Here is a 6,832-nt window from a genome sequence, read left to right as displayed (position 1 = left end):
TGCTGTGCGCTGGTTGGATGAGGGAGTCCATGAGGTGGGGGCGGGCGGCTGGCTTGCCCCTTCGAGCACCCCATTCGTCCCCTCCTCCCTTGTCTTCTCCACTCGCCGCCGGCTCGCGTCCCCTTCGATTTGCCGTCGTTCTCAGGTGGATTTCCTCTCGCTTTGCCGTCTCTTACCGTCTTTTTTCTTCCCTGGATGTTTCGCAGTTGTGTCGGTCTCGTCCCCAGCCGCCTCTTCCGCTCGTGCTGCGGTCGCCATCCGCCTCTTCCGCTCGCCCCGCGGTCGCCATCGAGGGCCTGTCGCTTGCATCGCCGCTTCCCTGTCGAGCTCGCGCGTCACGCCTCAGGAGGAGAGGAAGCCCACGCTGCTATTCCCGGCGGAGCGCGCCTCACGCCGTCGACGGGAGGATGCTAGGCGGAGCTCCGTCATTGGATCTTCCTTGGCGGCGGGCCAGCGCCAAGGAAGGTCACAACGGGAAACGGCTCATCCTCGGCGGCGAGCCAGTGCCGGATCTGGTGCCTAACGCCTGCATCTCACGCGTCACCAAGTTGCCGACGGGGGTGCTGCGCCGGCCGGTCGGAGGCCGAGCTCGCTCGGCCACCAAGTTGCTGTCGGGGAACACAAAGTGCCTCCTTTGAGGACCTGGAGGTGAGCCCCTGTCAATTTTTGCTTGCTTGCTGTTCGCCTTTTTTGTAAACTGACGTACTGCACTCACTTGATACAGTTCCTTTGAGATCAGCTGATTGATAGTTCATAGTTCGGCCAGGCTTTAGGTTAATGCAAGTCTTCTAATGACGTCCCTCTTCCGAAAAGCATACAGTTATCCATCAGAGTCTACAAACCCGTAGTTGATGTCCTCTTGTGTGTTATGTAACTTCTGAAACAGCAGAAACTTATTAATTTTGAATAAAAGCCTGTAAGGAATACAAGTTAGGAATAAAAGATTGTTGCATCGAAGAGCAGTAGCACCTCCTTGTCATTGTCCATACCTGTTGATATGTAGTGTATCATGATCAACTACACTGCAAACATCTGCAAATATTACCCTTGGGTTAATCAATGTATATTTTACTCCAATTAGTCATACATCTTCCATTTCTTTTGTTTACACATGTATGACATATGGTTAATCACTGTATATTTTACTCCAATTAGTCATACATCTTCCATTTATTTCTTGCTAGAGGTCGCTACAACATGGATGTGAAGGGCATTGAACCAAGGTGAGCCTCCGCCTCCCCCTCCCCATCTTGCCCATGAGGCCATGACCCTGCAATAGACGTGAGTTTGAACATTTTCTCCTCAATTGTTTTACGACTGATCCTTTTTTGTGTCATCAGATGGTTTCATGCCCTCCTCTTGCAACAGATAAATTTAACCAATTACAAAGCTATAGCAAGTATCCATTTAGCATTAAAAACATATACCTTTTGTTTTAGAGAATATTTGAGTATGAAGCAACGAAGGATTATTTTGTGCGCCCGTATACTCTGTAAAAGTTTGGCAATGTGCATTTTTTCATTTAAGAGTTCTACTTCTTGCAAGATAAGGCAAAGTGGCAAGCTTCTCCATTTGTATATCCATGTGTTTTTTTCCTAGGAACGATAGCTGCATGTTTATGTTTTACTCCATGACTATAGTTTTACTCCATGACCACACTGTTTCTTGTAGGATCTAGCTACCTTGAGGTGACTTAGGATCATTGGTGTGTCATTTTTTTTAGTTATTTTGTCGATCTGATTTTATGTTCTTCCTCGGTGAAGGCAGGTTAGAGGAAGTTGAATCAAGACTGTATGTTGCAACAACGTACCTAGGCATGTTGTATGTATTATCCTGCTGTTTGTGATTCAATGGCATTTTTCAGTTTTATTTGTAGTGAAACTCAATGGAGCGTTGAGAGCATTTTCCTGTGCATGTACTCATCTTGGCCGCCAAGTTTCCTAATACAAACTCATTCAACCACGTATATGTCTGCCCTGCACGCGGTTGATGTTTAGTTCTTTGGTTTTTGCATATGCAAATATGAATGTCTCTATCTCTAATGCTGTCGATTTCAAGGTACGAAAAAGCTTGAGACATTTGATTTTGGGTTAATCCCGGTTATGATCGTGCAGGTTTGATGTTCATATATGTGACTGTTGGCTATATGTACTCCTGTAGCCTGTTGTTGATCCCTGCATAGCTCCTTCATAGTTTGTTTTATATGTGCCCATACGGAGAAATTGTAAATGAACATAAATATATCTGTTTAAGAGCATTGTGTGTATTGGTCCTGCAATTAAATTGTGATGTCCTCTATTATTGATTCCTTCACTTCCCTACATACCTATAGAAAGAGCAAATGGTGTATTGTATGAACTACTTGTCTCGGTTATATGGTTGGCAACCGTTGACTAATCTACTCAATCAATAGTTTACTCGGTTTAGCAGTTTTTTTTCCATTTGGTGTACTCTCTCTGTATTCTTTGGGAGTATTTAGAATTGAACTATATTTTTATAGTAATTGATACTCACTGTGCCTCACGTGACAGCGCTATGTCTAGGAAGAGGATGGCATGTTGAACCATTGGCGTCAGCTTCACCGTCGTCCTCGGCATCGGTAATACGTCACTCCCAAGTCGTCTTTGTATCACTGCCAGGTACAATCCGGAATATAGATTGCTTGAATGGATGCACGTCTAATTAACTCCATAAATTTTGTTGTGGAAGAGTTCAATCATATAAAAGAAAGCATGAGTGAATATGATCCCTTATATCTCATGTTTTGGAATTTTCAATATGGACTAAATATGGACATAAATGAGTGAACAAAGAAGCTAAAATGTGCCTATATATATCCAAACTAGAAATTGCTAGAACATCTTATAAGAACGAGAGAATATCTTCTACTCTTTGAGTCATACTAAATGTTGGTTAAACTTCTTTTATCAGTCTGCCACCTCTACATTTTCATCTATGATATATATTCTATATTTGCGAGTTAGGTAAGACGGGGCAGGGGTGCAGTAGGCCGCACTTGCTACACCACCGACCAAAGCATCTGTGCCCCCCAGGTTCCTGGTAACCGGACGCCAGCACCGCCGTCGATGCCCTCGTCGCCGCCCCCACGCCACACTTCCGGGCATGTTCACATGCCTCGCCCTCGCCCCTTGTTACTTTCGCCTTGATGATTCCTTCTTTGCACTCAGGGTGCGCTGGTTAATTTTTTGTCCATACTCCATACTGCATAGTTAACCACCATCATACATGTGAAGATTGATATCCGCATTTAATTACACCATAGGTGAATGTGGTTTTTAAGCTACTTTATTAAGTTTGAAAGCAATAGCTAGCTAGCTTTCAATTGTTTTGAATTATGATGCCAGATTGGACCATTTACAGTTGGAATGGAGGGAAACATATAGGAAATGCACCGACGCTTGTTGGCTACTGTGGACATATATTTGTTTCCCTGTTGTGACTTGGGGATCTTGCAGACTTAAAGTATGTCTCGGATTTAAGAATGTGTAAACGATGGCCAAGTGGCAGATTTGCATCATCCCATAAATTATGGGAGACGTGGCTGTAGTTTTTTAGATGTATAGGAAAAGGCACTAGCCTATGACTGGTTATTGCATTCTTAGTTAGGGCATCCACAATATGATTATTTGGCCCCTATTGTTTTATTGTTGGCCCCTGTCAATGTTTGTTGTACAATTTCCTTGATTTTTCCGTTCTGCCTTGTTGTGCATTGGATCCTCAGTGGTTGGGTTGTATTGTTACATAAGAAGAATCCATCTGTCGAAAGCATTGAGCTTAATTTAGATATGTGGATGCAATCTTTCTTTTCGTGTATAAGATAATTTGTGAATGAAGTTAAGAGTTCGCTTAAAACTGGCATGACCTACATAAGAAAGATAAGATGTGCGCATTTGCTTTATTTTAAAAATATACTGATCACAATATTTACAGATTTATTATTAGTATTTTGCATAATTGTGTTCTCTAACTGATCTAGTATTTCATTTTTAGCATGATACTTCTTTGCAGATACAAATGAGTAATTATCAATTGATATTTAACATCACATTTGGTAGTGGAAGATTTAGTAAAATAAGGTGGGTACATATCATTGATCAGTATCTGGTATTTTTTGACCACATTAGTTAGTAGTTTTTTTAGTTTTGGTTTATTTTTGTTCCAGTATATTTAAAGTGCTGGTATTTGCTTCTGAAAATGGCTTTGGTAACATTGTGAAATATATCTTTGACTTATGACTATGCATTAATTATTTATGTGTTGTGAACTGAGTGTCAATGTGTTTTATAGTACTGCCAGGTTAGAGTTTGGTGCCAGGGTCGTTGCTGGGTGCGTGGCTACTGCTCCTTCGGATTCGGTTACTGTCTCAGGTGCTCAATGTACTACTGCAATAGATGCACTGCAGTTACCAATCTTCGTTTTCTTAGTAGTATTGATGTGTTATTTCCTTTGAACTATCTTGTTGACATTGCCTCCTCCATTTGGAGGTATCTCTTTCTTGGTTTGTTGTGGATACATGATATTTTAGAGACTATAACTGGTTCATATAGGCGGCCAACTGTAGTTGCCATTGTGGCTGGTGGGGAATTGAATAATAGCTGCATTTTAGTTCTCTATGTGCCTTGACGAAAATAGTAAGAGAGGGTTGTGAACCAAAGGATCGGTTCCTCAGTTCCTCACTTCGTAAAATTGTTCAGTCAGACCACCGGTTTTGTTTGGGTTACCGCTTCTGATTCTCAGATTCTAGGCTTCTAAAATTAGAAGCTCAAATAAACACGCCGGGTTCCCTTGTTGCTTCCTAGAATCCGATTCCAAAAATGAACTACCAGCGCAAGGAATCCGGAAGCACCGATTTTGACGATTCAGCGGATTCAAAACGATTCATTTTGTGCCCTTGCCCCTATTTCCGCTCGAAACTACAACAAAACCGTCACCGCAGCCTCATCCAGTATCCACCCGCAGCCCAGGTCAACGACACCCAAATCCCCTCGTCCCCATGGCAACCGCGACGGCGATAACATCGACGGGGGTTGCGTGCCTGTTGCAGCTGGAGGATCGGGCGGAGCATGGTGGTGGCGGCGCAAGGGAGTACCGCAGGCTCCGCGCGTGCGACCCGCCCCATCCTCTGCCTTGGCCTTTCCCTCAATGAGACTCGTGGTGGTCAGGTTCCAGCGGCTCCATGAGCGTCGGCCCCGGTGGTTCCTAAGCGGATGGGTCCACCGCATCCGTACCTGCCCGAAGTCCGTCCAACCTCTCTACCCATCCCCAACCTCCGACCACTGCCAAGCGAATGGATCTGAGCGCCTCTGCTCCTCCCTGACCTCCAGCCACGCCCAAGCTAATGGCAAGATCCGTCGGCTGCGTCCGCTCTTCGAGTCACCATCCTCTGTTTGCGCCATCCCCAGCTCCGTCCGCTCTCCCCCAAGGACCAGTTGTGCCATGCCTGACCTGCATCGCACCACGCCCCAAGCTCGGGTGGCGATACCCACAAGGTTAGTGTATTCGGGGGTGTTGTAGACATTTCACAAAACTTATGATTTTCCTAAAGCAGGGCAAACAAACATGTTGCTTCAGATTTTCAGAATCTGCAGCTGCATCTGATTCTCGGAATCCAAGCCGAAGCTGATTTTCAAGAATCCGTAACCCAAACAGTGGCATTATTCTTTTTTTGAGTTATATGTATGTAATCAGTGACGGCCAAAGCACGCAAATTTACTGTCAGAATTATAAGTAATGTGTCTGTTTGGGTTGTTTGCCTCTTTAGTCTCCAAATTGTATGCAAGGCAGACATGTTCCATTCACATGGTATTCAATAGATAACCTTTTGCACATTTACTAATATGACACTTCACCTGCCTGCTTGCCACTAAAGCTTAAAATTCTCTCTTACATAAAGTAGTTCAGCATGAAGCAACAAAGGTGTTGTTTGCCCATGGAGCCCCATATATTTGGATTCATTTTATGGCGAGTTTACATTGATCTTTTTCATTCAATATAGATAACAAACTTTGTTCCTTATATCTATTGAGACATGCCTTCATTTCCCTTCATAGGTATTAGTTTCCTGATTGAGTTGGTCGCATCTGTCGTCATGTTTTTAACCCTGTTGCCCCACTTATACTTCAACATGTAGAGTCGTTTGTTCTTATATCTGTTTGACACATTTTACGTGCACCTAATATCAACCCGTTTTCTTCATGATGTACGTCTTTAGGTGGCATATTTGCTGACTAACCTCTTACTGATAAATGACAATGCCTTCTTCATGCACGACTCTACATGGTCGATTGACGTCGAGAATCATTTGCTTCAGCCCTGATGACCAGTTATCTAGATGGCAAGATGTTTCGATGAAGTTTATATTGCTATGCCATATTAAAATAGTGCTCTTAGATTGGCTCAAACTACTATACTATGTCCTGCTTGTGTTATGTCGTACTAAACCATCTCGATTCTCTTGGTAGTTTCGGCTGCATTTTCTACCACTCCCCAAACTAATTTAAAGGAAACATACATGAGTTGCTTGATGTCAGTTTACACATCTTGTCTTCTTGATAGTTCCTTTTTGGTCACTGTAGATATCTATTGTTGTAAAAATGTTGAGATATCTTCTCCAGGAATATGGTTTTTTCTTCACTTTCAGGCCAATGCTACTCACTTATCTTTGAGCGACGAGGAACTTCAACCGTCCTTGGTGAAGGACTGCTATCTGATTGTCAATAGCCTCCTGTGTAAATGCTTCACTTTCAATATTTTGTACTGTCTTGCTGCCCTATGTGCTACTCAAGCCTGAACTATTAAACATTACTTGGCC

The 6,832-nt window shown here is 43.3% G+C and overlaps 1 long non-coding RNA gene across 1 annotated transcript; it reads left to right on the top strand.

Moving 5' to 3' along the window:
* The first annotated feature begins 4,003 nt into the window (after positions 1 to 4,003).
* On the top strand, positions 4,004 to 6,541 carry LOC119282280. The gene is made up of 3 exons (XR_005138675.1): positions 4,004 to 4,097; positions 4,309 to 4,388; positions 6,233 to 6,541. It is a non-coding gene; the product is annotated as an uncharacterized LOC119282280 (long non-coding RNA).
* Positions 6,542 to 6,832: the final 291 nt, after the last annotated feature.

Source organism: Triticum dicoccoides, chromosome 3B (genome assembly GCF_002162155.2).
Source record: "Triticum dicoccoides isolate Atlit2015 ecotype Zavitan chromosome 3B, WEW_v2.0, whole genome shotgun sequence".
Classification (NCBI taxonomy): domain Eukaryota; kingdom Viridiplantae; phylum Streptophyta; class Magnoliopsida; order Poales; family Poaceae; genus Triticum; species Triticum dicoccoides.
The sequence above is the reverse complement of the archived record's forward strand: the minus strand, read 5'-3'. Positions and strand labels throughout refer to the sequence as shown.